The sequence below is a fragment of the Pezoporus occidentalis genome, unplaced genomic scaffold (assembly GCF_034315485.1).
Source record: "Pezoporus occidentalis ecotype Australia unplaced genomic scaffold, CSIRO_AGI_Poc_V1 ctg81, whole genome shotgun sequence".
NCBI lineage: Eukaryota > Metazoa > Chordata > Aves > Psittaciformes > Psittacidae > Pezoporus > Pezoporus occidentalis.
In genome coordinates, this window is record NW_026916170.1 from 1,779,600 (window position 1) to 1,792,841 (window position 13,242).

Here is a 13,242-nt window from a genome sequence, read left to right on the forward strand (position 1 = left end):
GGTGTTTTAATGATGGTTAGAGTAGTTAGCATGCAATGAATTTATGTTCAATGCAGATTACCTCATCAGTATAATAAATAAGCACACAAATATACTTGAAAAGTCTTTCAGACTCCTGTAGAAACAGTCACTTACAAATTGCAGCATGCTAAACCTGAACTTTCTCATTTCTGCTTGTCATGCATGGAACGGTGTTTTCATAATAAACTTCAACTAAATTTCAATGCCAGTTTGGTTTCTCCCTTTTATATTTATCAAAATTCCTCAGCATGCTCTTCACCATAGAGCCAGTTTTAAATACTACAAAAGCAGACCCCTGCCTTCTCCATGGCACCTTTTACAAAACTAGCTTATAAGACTCCTACAAAGTCCAGTGTATCACAGTCCAGTTTCCTCTGGAAGCTATCCACAGACAGCAGCTTTTGTCTCATGTTGAGAGATTTGATGACCTCCAGATGTCCTGCACCATTCACTGAGCCTTTGAAATACCAGAACATTAATGTGTAAGTATCACAGTATCACTGTATGCTAGAGATTGGAAGGGACCTCAAAAGATCATCTAGTCCAATCCCCCTGCTGGAGCAGGAACACCTAGATAAGGTTACACAGGAATGTGTCCAGGCGGGTTTTGAATGAAGAGCAACCCCACCACCCCGCCTGCCTGGCCTGTCTTACCTGAAAAGGACATAGCCCTCCATGACTATATTCCAGTCATGTGAGCTGTCCCACCACGTCTCTGTAATTGCCACCAGATCATAGTCTCCTGACTTAACACAGGTTTCCAACTCCTCCTGCTTATTTCCCATGCTGCGCGCATTGGTGTACAGACATTTCAGGGAGCGAGCTGAGCACACCGATTTCACCCTAGGATTACAGGAGGCCTCCCAGTCTTCATCAATTCTGGAGTGCTGCCCCACTGGAGCAAGCCCAGCTACAACCCCATCCCCCTTCGAATCTAGTTTAAAGCTCTCCAAATGAGACCTGCTAATTCGTGCCCCAGCATCCTTTTGCCTCTGTGAGATAAACCTTTCCCACTTGTCATTGTCCAGACTGGTGCCCTATAAAACCAGCTGTTATCAAAGAATCCAAAGCCCTGCCTGCAGCACCAGTCTCGAAGCCAATCGTTTGTGGACTGAATCTTCCCATTCCGTCCTACATCATCAGTGGAAGATGGAAGGTGTGAGGAGAAGATCACTTGAGCCCCAGACTCTTTCACCATCTGCCCCAAGGCCCTGTAGTCTTTCTTCATCCCCCTCAGACTGCGGGAAGCAGCTTCCCCCTCACCTGTCTGGAAGACCAGCAGCGGGTAGTAGTCTGTCGGGTGCACCAGGCTGGGGAGCACCCTAGTGATATCCCTGATCCGGGCTCCAGGCAGACTACACACTTCCCTATGATGAGGGTCAACTCTGCATATCGGGCCCTCTGTTCCTCTCAGAAGGGAATCTACATACTACAATGACCCTTCTTTCTTTCTTATCAGAGGCAGTCTTGAGGTGCAAAGTCGACCGCCTTTTCCTATGTGGCCTTGTGGGCTGGCCTTGCCCCACATTCTCACCTACCTCTCCTTCAAGATCCAGGGCCTCAAACCTATTACGGAGGGACACCTGGGGAAGCAGGGCAGGAAGGGAGGAGGGTTGCCCACGACGCCAAACTGGAACTTGCTTCCAACCCTCGTCTTTTTGGTCCCCTACCTCTGCGCAACAGCTACAGGGCAGGGGCTCTCTCGGGCCATCCCCCTCTGTGTGAGAAGGCAGGGGGTCCTTCCCCTTTTGGGGGGTATCTCCCTGGAACTATTCCGACTGGCACGCCAGGGAGTTACTCCACCAGTCGATCTCCCTTTCACACTCCCTGATGGTCCTCAGCGTCTCAACCTCCTCCTTAAGTCTTGCCACCAGGCTAAGCAGATCTTCTACCTGCTCACACCTCACGCAGGTGGAATGCTGTCCTCCCTCCCCAGGCAGCAGCAGGCTCTGGCCCTCCCTGCATCCAGAGACCTGAACAGCCACGGTTTGGGATGGGGTCTCTGTCTGAGTTGCTACAGTCTTCTTACTGCAAGCTCTCTTTCTGGAGGTGACCATGCTGGTCAGCAGTCTGGGACACCAGCAACAAGGTCAGCAACACGACCTGCTTGTTCCTCCCTGAGCCTGGTGGGCAGCAACATGTCACATAAGTGCCCTTATGAAAGTGAGAAAAAATTAAATTAAAATTCCTACAAATTTTTCATTTGGTTTTTGGACTTTCTTATGGCTGGGCCATCTGTAAGATCTCTCTATGTGAACTCACTGAGCTGTTCAACAACATGAGAATTTCCACAGTAACATCTCCCTCGGAGCAAGCAGAGGAGATGGGTTTTCTGAGCATGGCTGCCTATTTCACTAGATGTTTCTCAGTGTAATTCCCAATATGAAGCTTCTGTTGAGTTTGTTTGGATACTGTCAGGTTCAATAGTTGGCATACTCAAAGATGCGTCAACTTCCCCCCTCTTCCCCTGAAACGCCAGCTTCTCCTCGTCACATAAACATCACTCTCTTTGGAAGCCTGAATAAAAAAGAAAGGGAAAATAAGAGAAGCTACTCAAAATTATCTTTAATAAATTTGTTTTAAGAGAGATAACGGTGCTATCTAAATTGGTTTTTGGTGCCAACAGCAACTCGTGCTTAGGTATGGGAACTTAAATATTTAAAATTACTAAGGATTGCCTTATTAACTGGCAAGTAGGTGGCAATGGAATAGAATAGTTTATGTTTTGTTATAGCTTTAATCAATGATTAATTTGAATGAATTCAGGGCAGTAGGCAAGACCCATTTATTTTCTTTAGCATTTGATTAACTGGCTTTGCTTGGTTCTCATTTTGTGTTTTAATTTTCCATAATCAGAGCACTTAGCTGTCAGGATGACAGGTAACTATAGAAACTAGAAAACTAAATAAATAAACCAGTCACTTGGGCTTATCTGCCCACCCCTGGGATATCTAGTCTCATGAAGCACTGCCTAATCCAGGACAAAGAACCTGGAAAGGTGAAGCGCCCCAGAACAGGCACAGTGTACATTGCTTCTCAGAGCTACTGTTTCATGCTACTTGAGTAATATGCTGCATTCTTACCCGAAGTTTGAGGCTTTTCTTTAAAAGAACAAGTGGCCAGGTAACTTAAAAATAGAATGAAAAATGAAAAACAGGATTCTTACATACCACAGGAGGCTTTTGACCTGTATTACTTCCTCATTTTCACCAAAATAGGGTTTTCAAAACTCACTAAGTCAGGAGCTTTTTAATTTAAAGGAAGAGAGAAGAGGACTTTTGTTTCTCAAAAACCTTCATTCTAGTGGAAGGGGAAGAATTACTCTCCTTTCAATATAGCTTCTGAAATGAAAGTCTAAACATTGGCTAGGGAATTTGAAGACTGAAAAATCTATGTCAGCAACTCCTTAGAGCTTACTGAATTTGAATACTCTCAGTGAAACGTTTTCAATTTGATGAATGATAAGAACATTTGTCTAGAATTGTTTTTGGTACATTCAACTGGGACTGACACTGTTCTTATCAGATGGATGTTCTTTTTATTCTGGGTTTTTGAAGGACATGAAAAAAATAGTGCTAAGAACTGTAGGTATAAATTACTATAATTGTTGACTAAGTAGACTGTATTAAAGAAAGATATTTTTTTTTCATCCATATACTTACTGGTATTTGTGTTCATACTGCACTAACATTTATGGAGGTTGGGACTCCATTGTGTTACATAGCACAAACATACATATTTAGAAACACCATTTTGTAAGATGAAAAGAAGCAATTTATAGTAGTATTAATAGAGCATTACAGGAAATTGCTTCTTTCACTTCTGAGATTACCATCTTAACAAAAGTGTGTCAGAAAGGACAGATGCAAAAATGTATACAACCTTTCTGGAACCTGACCAAGCTAAAGTGTAATTTGCCATATCCCTACAGACTGAACTTATCTGATACCCTTCTGCTTCCACAGCATGGAACCTGCTGTTGGAATGCAATTCATCCTGATTCAGCTCCTTTCTATCATCTTTACTCAGATTTCCCTGTAATGACACTTGCTGCATTTTAGTAATGCCAACTATGGCAGATCCACAGTCTGCAAAGTAGTCAGGTGAATCACACAGCAAAATCATCCTAGGCTATATGTTGGTCTGTTAAGGCTTTACAAGAAATCTTGTGAACTGTTTGTGTATGTAACAGATGACTATTTCTAGATATCTGTGTTATGATTCTGAGAGGAGGAGGGTGTGGATTTTTTCTGAACTTTTTTGCACTGTGTTTCTAGTGAAGCAGCTTGCAAGGGGAACATGGAAGATCTTCTCAGACAACCCTATGTACAGGTTGACTGGACAGGATTAAAGCCCTTGAAAACTGATTTGAAACTGCTGCTGAAACGCTCAGAACTGAAGACACCACTTTCAATGGAGGGATGATGAGAAAGAATTGACTGAGGCTTTCTCTGCCTTTGATATACAGGCTCAAACTCAAGCTTTATTTTGGACAGAAGGATGGCTCCAGCAAACTCTGCTGATAGAAGCATGTGCTGTGTATGAGTCTTTCCTCTGACCCATCAGCAATACTCTCATCTGGGTTCCCTCCTGTGCAGCTGTGTCCTTTGCTTCACACTTGGTCCAGATTCAGAGATAGATGTGCAGTGCATGTGGTCAGTGGGTTGGCCTTCAGCACACAGCAACTATTGCATTCACCTCCAAGACAGTGTTGTAGAATAGATGTAGCCTTGCAGTATGTGCAGGGTATACAAGGGGATTTTTAATTTTTTAATGAACTACATTGGTCAAATATTGTATTAATAATGGATTTTAAAGCTAGTCAATGAGGCAGAGAACTGAGTTAATGAAAATCACTGAATGCCTCTGACTAAGGATTACAAAGGCCTTGTGATAAAGTGAGCAAGAGGTGGACAGAAGTTTACAGCTGTGCTGGAAAGATACTTCTTCGTTTTATCTTTAGGTTTCCATGTAGTGTTTATTTGTATGAGTTTGATACAGCAGGATATGTTTATTCAGTTTAATTTCTTTTTTTTTCTCCTTGAAGCAGGTTGAGTTGAATATCACTTCAGAGTTAATTTCAGGTGAAAAGTAATTAATAAGAAAAATTCTTCACATGCTGAGGAAAGATAAAGACAGTAGGTCAAAGACAAATGCAACAGTAAATTCACACATAATGTATTGATACTGTAGTTTTCAGGTAAAGGTGAAGCCTGCAGAATACAAAATTGATTTATATAGTACCATGTCAAGCTGTAGGTGAACCAGATAAAACCCCATTAGTATAAATATATGACAGAGAGGATATATTTACTCCTGGGGTTTTAATGATAGGGTTTCTGCACTTGGACAACGTGAAAATGACAGTCAAAAGTAGATGTAGTAAACAGATTTATACAAAATGGGTTTAGTCAGAAGCATTCTTTCACCAGTAGAACAAATTATTCCACTAGCAAGAGCTCACTCACATTTATTATGTGCAAAAAGTTATATCATCAAGATGCTCTGCACCAGGCAGTCTTCTACATTTCCTTGTTAATGAAAACTCTTCTCCAAAGGTACAGTATTACAGATTGGAAGAAATATAAGTCAGTAGTGATGGTTTACAAATCAAACCTGGTAGGGCAATAGCAGTTGAGCAGCATGTGTCTCACTCCATGACATGTAAAATCACTCACATCCAACAGTTGAGTTGCAAACATTTCAGTCTGGCAAGGGCGATGAAAAAACTGCAGTAACAAATACCATACAAGCTTACCGCATTATAGCAATACTCAGCACCCTCATGTTTAACTTCATGGCAGTGAAGAAGTGAGATGACATAATTAAAGCACAAATGGCTGACCAAAGTCCTGGCTAATGCACAACTGAGAAAACTTCAGAATTAGTTTAATTGGATTATATAGTTCTTTTCTATTTCAAATTTCTACAGGTTTAGGATATGAAGTAAAGTTATAGATCTTTTAATAAAGCATTTCAAACATGCATAGCTGTATTTTCCACTATGCAAAACAAGTGTTAAGTACTGGTGCATTTTAGTTCAGCTCGCTAATTCAGGAACAATTTAATATCAGAAAAGATTCCACTGCCTATCAGTGAAAAGGAAATCCTATCAACTTTTCCTAGTAGTAAGAGAATAAATGGATTTCCAGTTCATTCTTTTTACTCTTCTGCAGTTCCATAAATACTAATAAATACTTTCTGGTATGACTCCAGGAAGTTTCCAAGGTATAAGAGAAAGCTCTTCAAATAATAACTGAAACTGACTTTACAAAGATGAAGCAGTAAAACATATTTGGGATGATAATCTTTGCTTATTACTGTTTTCAATTCATAATGTGGCAGCAGTTTGTTTTGCTACAGTTCTCTTTTGTTGGAGGTATAGGTGCGTTAACATTTAGTGGCCTCCCACAAGCTGATAGTTTAAAAGAATATCACTCTACTACATAAAAGGATTTCTAGAAATTAGAGTATGATGATTCCTTTTGTTCCAGTCTTTCCTGGGCTTACCTAGTTATGTGATCACTACTTAAGGTGGACTGTATATGTGAGGGTTTGTGTCTTCCTATTTCTGCTTATAATTTCGGTTAACATTTGAGACTCTTTCGCTGCTTTGAACCTTTATCGAACTGGACTCTCAGAGCGGCAAATACATATATCTACCCATTAGAATCTAATTCATTACTTAATCCAAGGGACTTTTGGCAAAGGATTCAACATGTCAATTAGGAAATTGATATTTAAGTATTTACTACACAGAGTGTGAGTAAGTTACTTAAGCCTAGATACTGTATACTTTTTTTTTAAGATCATATTGGGTATACCACATGGCCTATAGGTACCAAACCAGAAAGAAATCTCCTATAGGTCTTATGCTGCATTTGTCATACTGTGCAGGCTTCTTCGTTGGCACTAGACCCATATGTTCCATTCTAGATCCCAGTATGTGAGCTAGAATTTCCAACATGCTCAGCAGAGATCTGGTAAATACAGTCATTGGATTACAGAAAGTTATTTAACTCATCTTTCTGTAGATACTTACATTTCAACTGTGTAGCTCTCTTGAGTCCACTGGATTCAGTTGAGCACAGATGAAACCAGAAAGTAGCCCTATTTTGCTTTATGTTATACTAGGGCAGCTGGTTTGCAAATCCTGTTTGTCTTCATATTTTTAAATTGAAAATTTTCATCAAATGTACCTGACCTCTTGACTTGACATTGCTTTTAATGTCTGCTTGTTGCAAACTATTAAGCAGAATTCTTAATCTTGCTGACTTACTTTTCCAGCTTTGATATGAATCCACTGAAATTGGATACTGTTTTCTTTTGTACGTCTCTTGGAAATATGCTATCCCTATTTAATTAGCCCAAATATCTGGATTTGCATATTTTTATCAGTTTTGTGTTCTTTGCAATTTTTTTGTTTTTTTATTAAATTGATGCCAGCTCTTCTATCCTGTGATCTGAATTTGTCATTCTGGAACATCAATTTGTAGTTTTAAAATGTATTTTAGTAAAATATGTGGTTCAATATCTTAAAGAAGTTTCTGGTTTAAGTTTCTCCTTTATGCCAGGTTTAATTAAAGTTCATTCCTTTGGTCTGATCATTATAAAGTTAGTAATTCTAGGGTATTGCTTGAGTTCCTGTATGATGTTTCAGGGTCTACTTAAAATTGTATCTTTCCTTTTATAGAATGTTGGGTTTAGATTTTACAGTTAGTTGCCATTTATGATTTTATTGCTGAAGACTGCTATTAATTCCAGTTTCTCTGTATCATTCTCAGCTTTGTTAGAACAGGTTTGTGCAGCTAGAGCATTTGTTTATGTTTCAGGTGTTTTTCTTCTGACCTTGAAGAGTCAATAAACACTGTTTTCTAGTTAAAGTGTGGAAACATTGCTTCAGGCTTCTCTTCCAATATTTTGCTTTTTTATTCCTGCTTTAAGAAATTATACATTTGACCATATGTTGCTACTTAATTGCTTTTTTTGCTTTTATATTTGCTTTCTTTCGCTTGTTAGCCATAGTTAGTGATTTAAGATGTTGTATAAAGATTTGTAAAGAAAAACAGCCAGCTGCTCAGTCCTCCACATTCTTCATGCCCTTCTCAATATATAGAAGCATATCAGGTGTAATGACAATTAAAGCTTGTTTGAAATGGGTGCACCTGCTATTGGGCTTTACTCAGAACCCCCAACATAATGGAAACAAATTTATTTCCATGATGTAGAGCCCATTTTATAGTGATAACTTTGGGCTGCCTGGAAGCAATTCGTTGACCTCTAAAGTTCATATTCCAGCTGTCAAGAGTAGCGACATTTGATTTGCTAAAATAATGTACTATGAGGGGAAAAAAGGAGAGTGGAGAAGTGAAAGGTTTTTTTGAAGAGAAAGCGGGGATCATGAGAAATGATCATAGAGAAAACAACCCTTTCTTGCCCTTGCAATTCTCCAGGTTATATTTAACAATTTTATGCAGTAATTCTACTTGTAAAAGTTAAGAGAGAACTTGCCTTATGGGATCAAAAGTTCAGGAGTTTATGGTGATAGGCTGAATAAAATAGGGATGCTAATTCATGATATGCAGTGTGGCATAACTCCGGAAGATCAGGCTGAGGTGTGGGATGCAATACAGCATCTGGGCACTAAGCCAATGCACAGCATCATTGTAATTGCAGATGAAATAATAATTATTTGTGATAGCTTGCTAATCAGTAAAAGCATGGAAAAGGCTACTGACAAGCGCCATCAAGGTAATTAAGGTGAAGCAATGAATTTGCATAAATTTACACTTTGATCATTGTTCACAAGATACTGTCACTCAAAACAGACTTGGCTGGTTTCAAGATGAGCACTAAATCAAAGCAAAGGAGTGTAATAACAGCACAGCATCAATAATGCTTACAAAATACAGATGCACCTTACATAGGCAATTATCTAAAGAATCTATTGTCCTTAATCAAAGGATGATACTCAAGTTACTTTTTCAAATTACCAAATAGTCCTAGTTAGCATATGCATTTGGCATTGTAGCTCTTTAATGAAGACAGGAAAATCCTTCAGATGAGATCTTTGGAAAACACAACGCCTGATTATTCACCTTGCTCAAAAGACCCCAACCATTTAAATGATGACTGCTGAAACTGAAAGTGTCATTCACTGTATTATTCTGACATACATGTGCAATCTATCTTGGAAACATGTTTTTAATCAGTTTCTTTGGGAGCTTCAAATATGATACTCTTGTGATTTCAGGCTCTGTGTCACCACCTCTGGTGGAAGACTAAGCTGTAGACCTTCTTTATGTTCCTTTCCTGTGTATCAGCTGCCGGGGTAATAGTGGTGCTCTGCTTTGCAGCCATAGCTCCATAGTCTGCCTTAGCTTCAGTGCTATAATTCTTTTTCTGCTGGGAAGCAGCAGTGAGGTCTCTTGACAGTGCAGTCTCCTAAAGGAAATAAGAGTCTGTGTGAAACAAAGGACTTTGGACTCTCAAAGCAGTCATGCAAACAACAAAAATCTAGACTGTATACATCTATTCATTCTTCCCTAAGGTTTATTGCTTCCTGGAAAACCCCTACTGAGACTTCTGGAGTCACTCTCTCTGTCAATCTTTCTCTCCAGATAGTTTCTAACAACTTATTCCACACTCTTCTTATTACTATGATTTTTAAAGCTTCTTACTCTTCCAGATTTAGTGGGATCATCTTATTAAAAATAGTGACAGGTTTTAAACTAGTGGTATGATCAATCATAATTTCTGAGTATTGTTATTTATATTAATGTTTGCTCTGATTTTAACTAATATCCTCCTACAGGAAACTCCTTTGCCTCCCTTGCTGAACATGTAATATTAATACTTCTAAGTGTTTTGGTATCAATATATCATAATATAAAATTCCATAAATGCCATGCAGGTAACTGCTCATACACATGAAGTAATAATTTAGTTGCTAAATTATTTTAGTAAGCCATTCTGGGAAATTTTTCTCTTACCTCCTTGCTGTCTCAGCTCATCTTCCATCTACAAACAATGCTGCATAAAAATAACAATCAAGGCTACTATAACTGTAATCTGTTGTAAGGTTTTTTGCACCTTATTTATTTATTGCCTTTTATTTAATTCCTGTCATGTATGGCTGTTCATTAAGGAAGTTCTACATCGTGCTGTCATATTTGAGCCTTTTATTTTTTTCTTTTACCCATGCAGATTCTTCTGCCTAGGTATAAAATTTTAGTAGAAAGAAGAAAACATATTTGTCTAGTACAGTATGTGCTTGGCATGCTTTTATATTCTACTGTTTTAGAAAGATGATCTGTTAAAGCTGATACTCTGACACAGGTATGCAGCACATAGAGTTTGATTTTTACAGTGCAGCAATAAACACAGCCACTGAAGTACTAGAGATTTCCTACTGAGACAAATCTCTCAGCTGCTGCATTTGTATACCATGCAATCTTCATGCACCAATGTAATTATGTGATTAAGAATTAGTCTCATTATTGTATATACAGGCATTCTATGCACAATTCTTTTGGTGATTCATATACTATATATAATTTGAAACTGTCACCTGTTCTGTTTTTCTTGTGTTTATTAATAAATAAATCAAGCTACTTTACAGAATGTTAGAGAATTAGGGCAGGAGATACATATCAAATGTCGAAACTGCTTTCCTCATTATAGATCTGAAGTTTTTTATCACATAAATGTAACTCATACATCATTTCCCAGCTGAAACTAAAAAGTCTTGCAGCAATCTGATAACTAGAGAACCATTTTGGAAGTTCTGGTTTGAAAGATTGGCCCCCATAAACTAGTAGCGAATGCATACAGATTTCAGTGTGGCCATGGTTTCACCTATGATATTCTGAAGTCTATCTTAAAGATTCATTTGGTTTTTGAAATCAGGATTCCTTGGTCTTGTTTTGTTACTGGAAAAGAAGATAGTATAAAATATACATAACAAAATGTGTATATTTTTCATAGGGATTTTTTAATGTGGATTAGTTCCACAGAAGTGTTAGGGATTAATCAACCATATACCTTATTAAAGCAAGGATTTAAAATGGTCTATCTGTAAATCTGAAAGTCATGCTGAAGGAGAAAAAGTGGATTTTTGTAGCTACCAATAACATCAGAAAGAATGGGTAAAAACCAAGAAAAGAGACTACAAAAATGGGAGAAGGAGGTTGTTGCTCTCCCTGTACTCCTTTTGTCTGTAGATAAAAGTACTAATTTGGCTAGTCCATTTACTGACCTACATTCACAAACTGTACTCTAAAAAGTTGTCCATTTGAGCAGCAAGGCTTCCTGTAATACAGGCTGAATAAAGAGGCAGAGTGTCTTGCTATGTTTGTACTTTCTGCTCTCTAGAGTGGATATGACTCACTGAGGAGGGGGTAAATGAACATAAGAGGAGAAACACTGACACTGAAGTCTGCTCTCATTAATTTCTGTTTATTACATTATCATTGGCTGTATTATCCCTGTTCTTGTATCATTTTCTCTGCCCTGATATATTTACTGCATTATCTTTATGTATACGCTTTGGTCTTGTGGCTTTCTTAGAGTAGTCTTGAACACAGTCACTTAGACTTTCACTATACTGAGAACAAGATGTTTTCCTATAAAACTAACATGAAAAACATTATGATTCTCTAAAATAGCATCCACTTGTATTGTGGGTTTTTTGTTTGTTTGTTTTTGCAAAAAGCATGTAAAATAAAGCCAGTATTTTGAGGTAGAGGGAAGGAACCCTGCATGATCTAAAGCTCGGTTTTAATTTGAAAAACAGCTTCTACAGAAATTCTAAGTCCAGATTATCATGTTAGTCCCATTTTTTTTCTCCTTCCACCAATTTTAAAACTAAAATGAGCCTTAATGAACTTCTATTTGAAGCTCCTATGTAATATCAACTATAAAATTTCACCTTGCAATACTTTTATTGAATCCAATAATTTTTGGTTGAATAAGTACAGATTTTACAAAGATTGTCTTAGACCAAAAACTTTTATGAAAGTGCCTCCACCATTTCTCCAGGGAAGCTTTTCAAAAGGTTAATCACTATTAAAATATGTCTTTCTTCCCTTTTGAATTTGTCTACCTTCAATTTTAGCTATTTAATATCTTAACACTTTTGGAAATTCATGGTCAGATGGTTCTGCAGCACGGCCAAACACTAGATTTTTTCCAAGGTCATTACTTCTTCCCAGGATGCAGTTCACATTCAATAATCTTTTGTCCCTTCATATTTATGTCTTTTTATCTGACTCCAGAAAAAAATGGTAGCTGACAAAGACATTATTCCTCTTTGACTGTGACCCTCTTAAAATGGTTTGACTCAGTTTAAAAATGGCCCCTGTTATTATCTATCACTTCACCAGTCCTTGGTTGTCTGTAAACCTCGATGGAGAATTGTTTATATTTTCTTCACATCTTTGGCATTGACATTGAGTTGCATTGGACTGAGGATTAATCCTTGAGGCTATATATTCATTCTGTGATTTGCTATTAGTGATTACACTTTGATATCCATCAGTTATCACTTTGTCATCTATTGATCAGGTGTTACATTGATTTTGAATAGGACTAATTCCTTTAATCAGAATGCTGTGTGGTAAAACTCATTTAGCTGACTATATCAATTTTTCACCACAGTTTTAAGCTCAACAAAAGCCAGTTATTTATTCAGAATTGACTGAACCAAAAAAGCCATACCATTTAAGGAAAAATCTGTGGTTTACTGTATTTCTTTGATTGTATAGAACAGTCACAGGCTCTGTACTGTTTGCAGTAAATTATTAAGTAATCCCAACAAAAGCTACCATGATCTGCCTAATGTAATGTATTATATCGTTCTGGGACTGAACTGATGCCTGGATAGACTCGACAACTTGTTAAAGTTGTAAAGTAGGGATGCTTTATTCAGCGCTGAGGCACATGGGGGATAGCTCCTCCAAAGGCATATGCACCTCGGAATCATTTCCCCTTTACATTTATCCTCTAAAGTTATACATATGCATGAGGTTTCACAACATGCCTATTGTCCTGGGTTCAGCAGTAGCAGTCATGTTTTTTTTTTCCTTTGTGTTAGCTGGTGCAGTGCTGTGTTTTGACTTCCAGCCTGAGAACAGTGCTGGTGAAGTCGATGTTTTCAGTTGTTGTTAAGTGATGTTTACCCTGACCAAGGACTTTGTGAGGCTCATGCTCTACCAGGGAGGA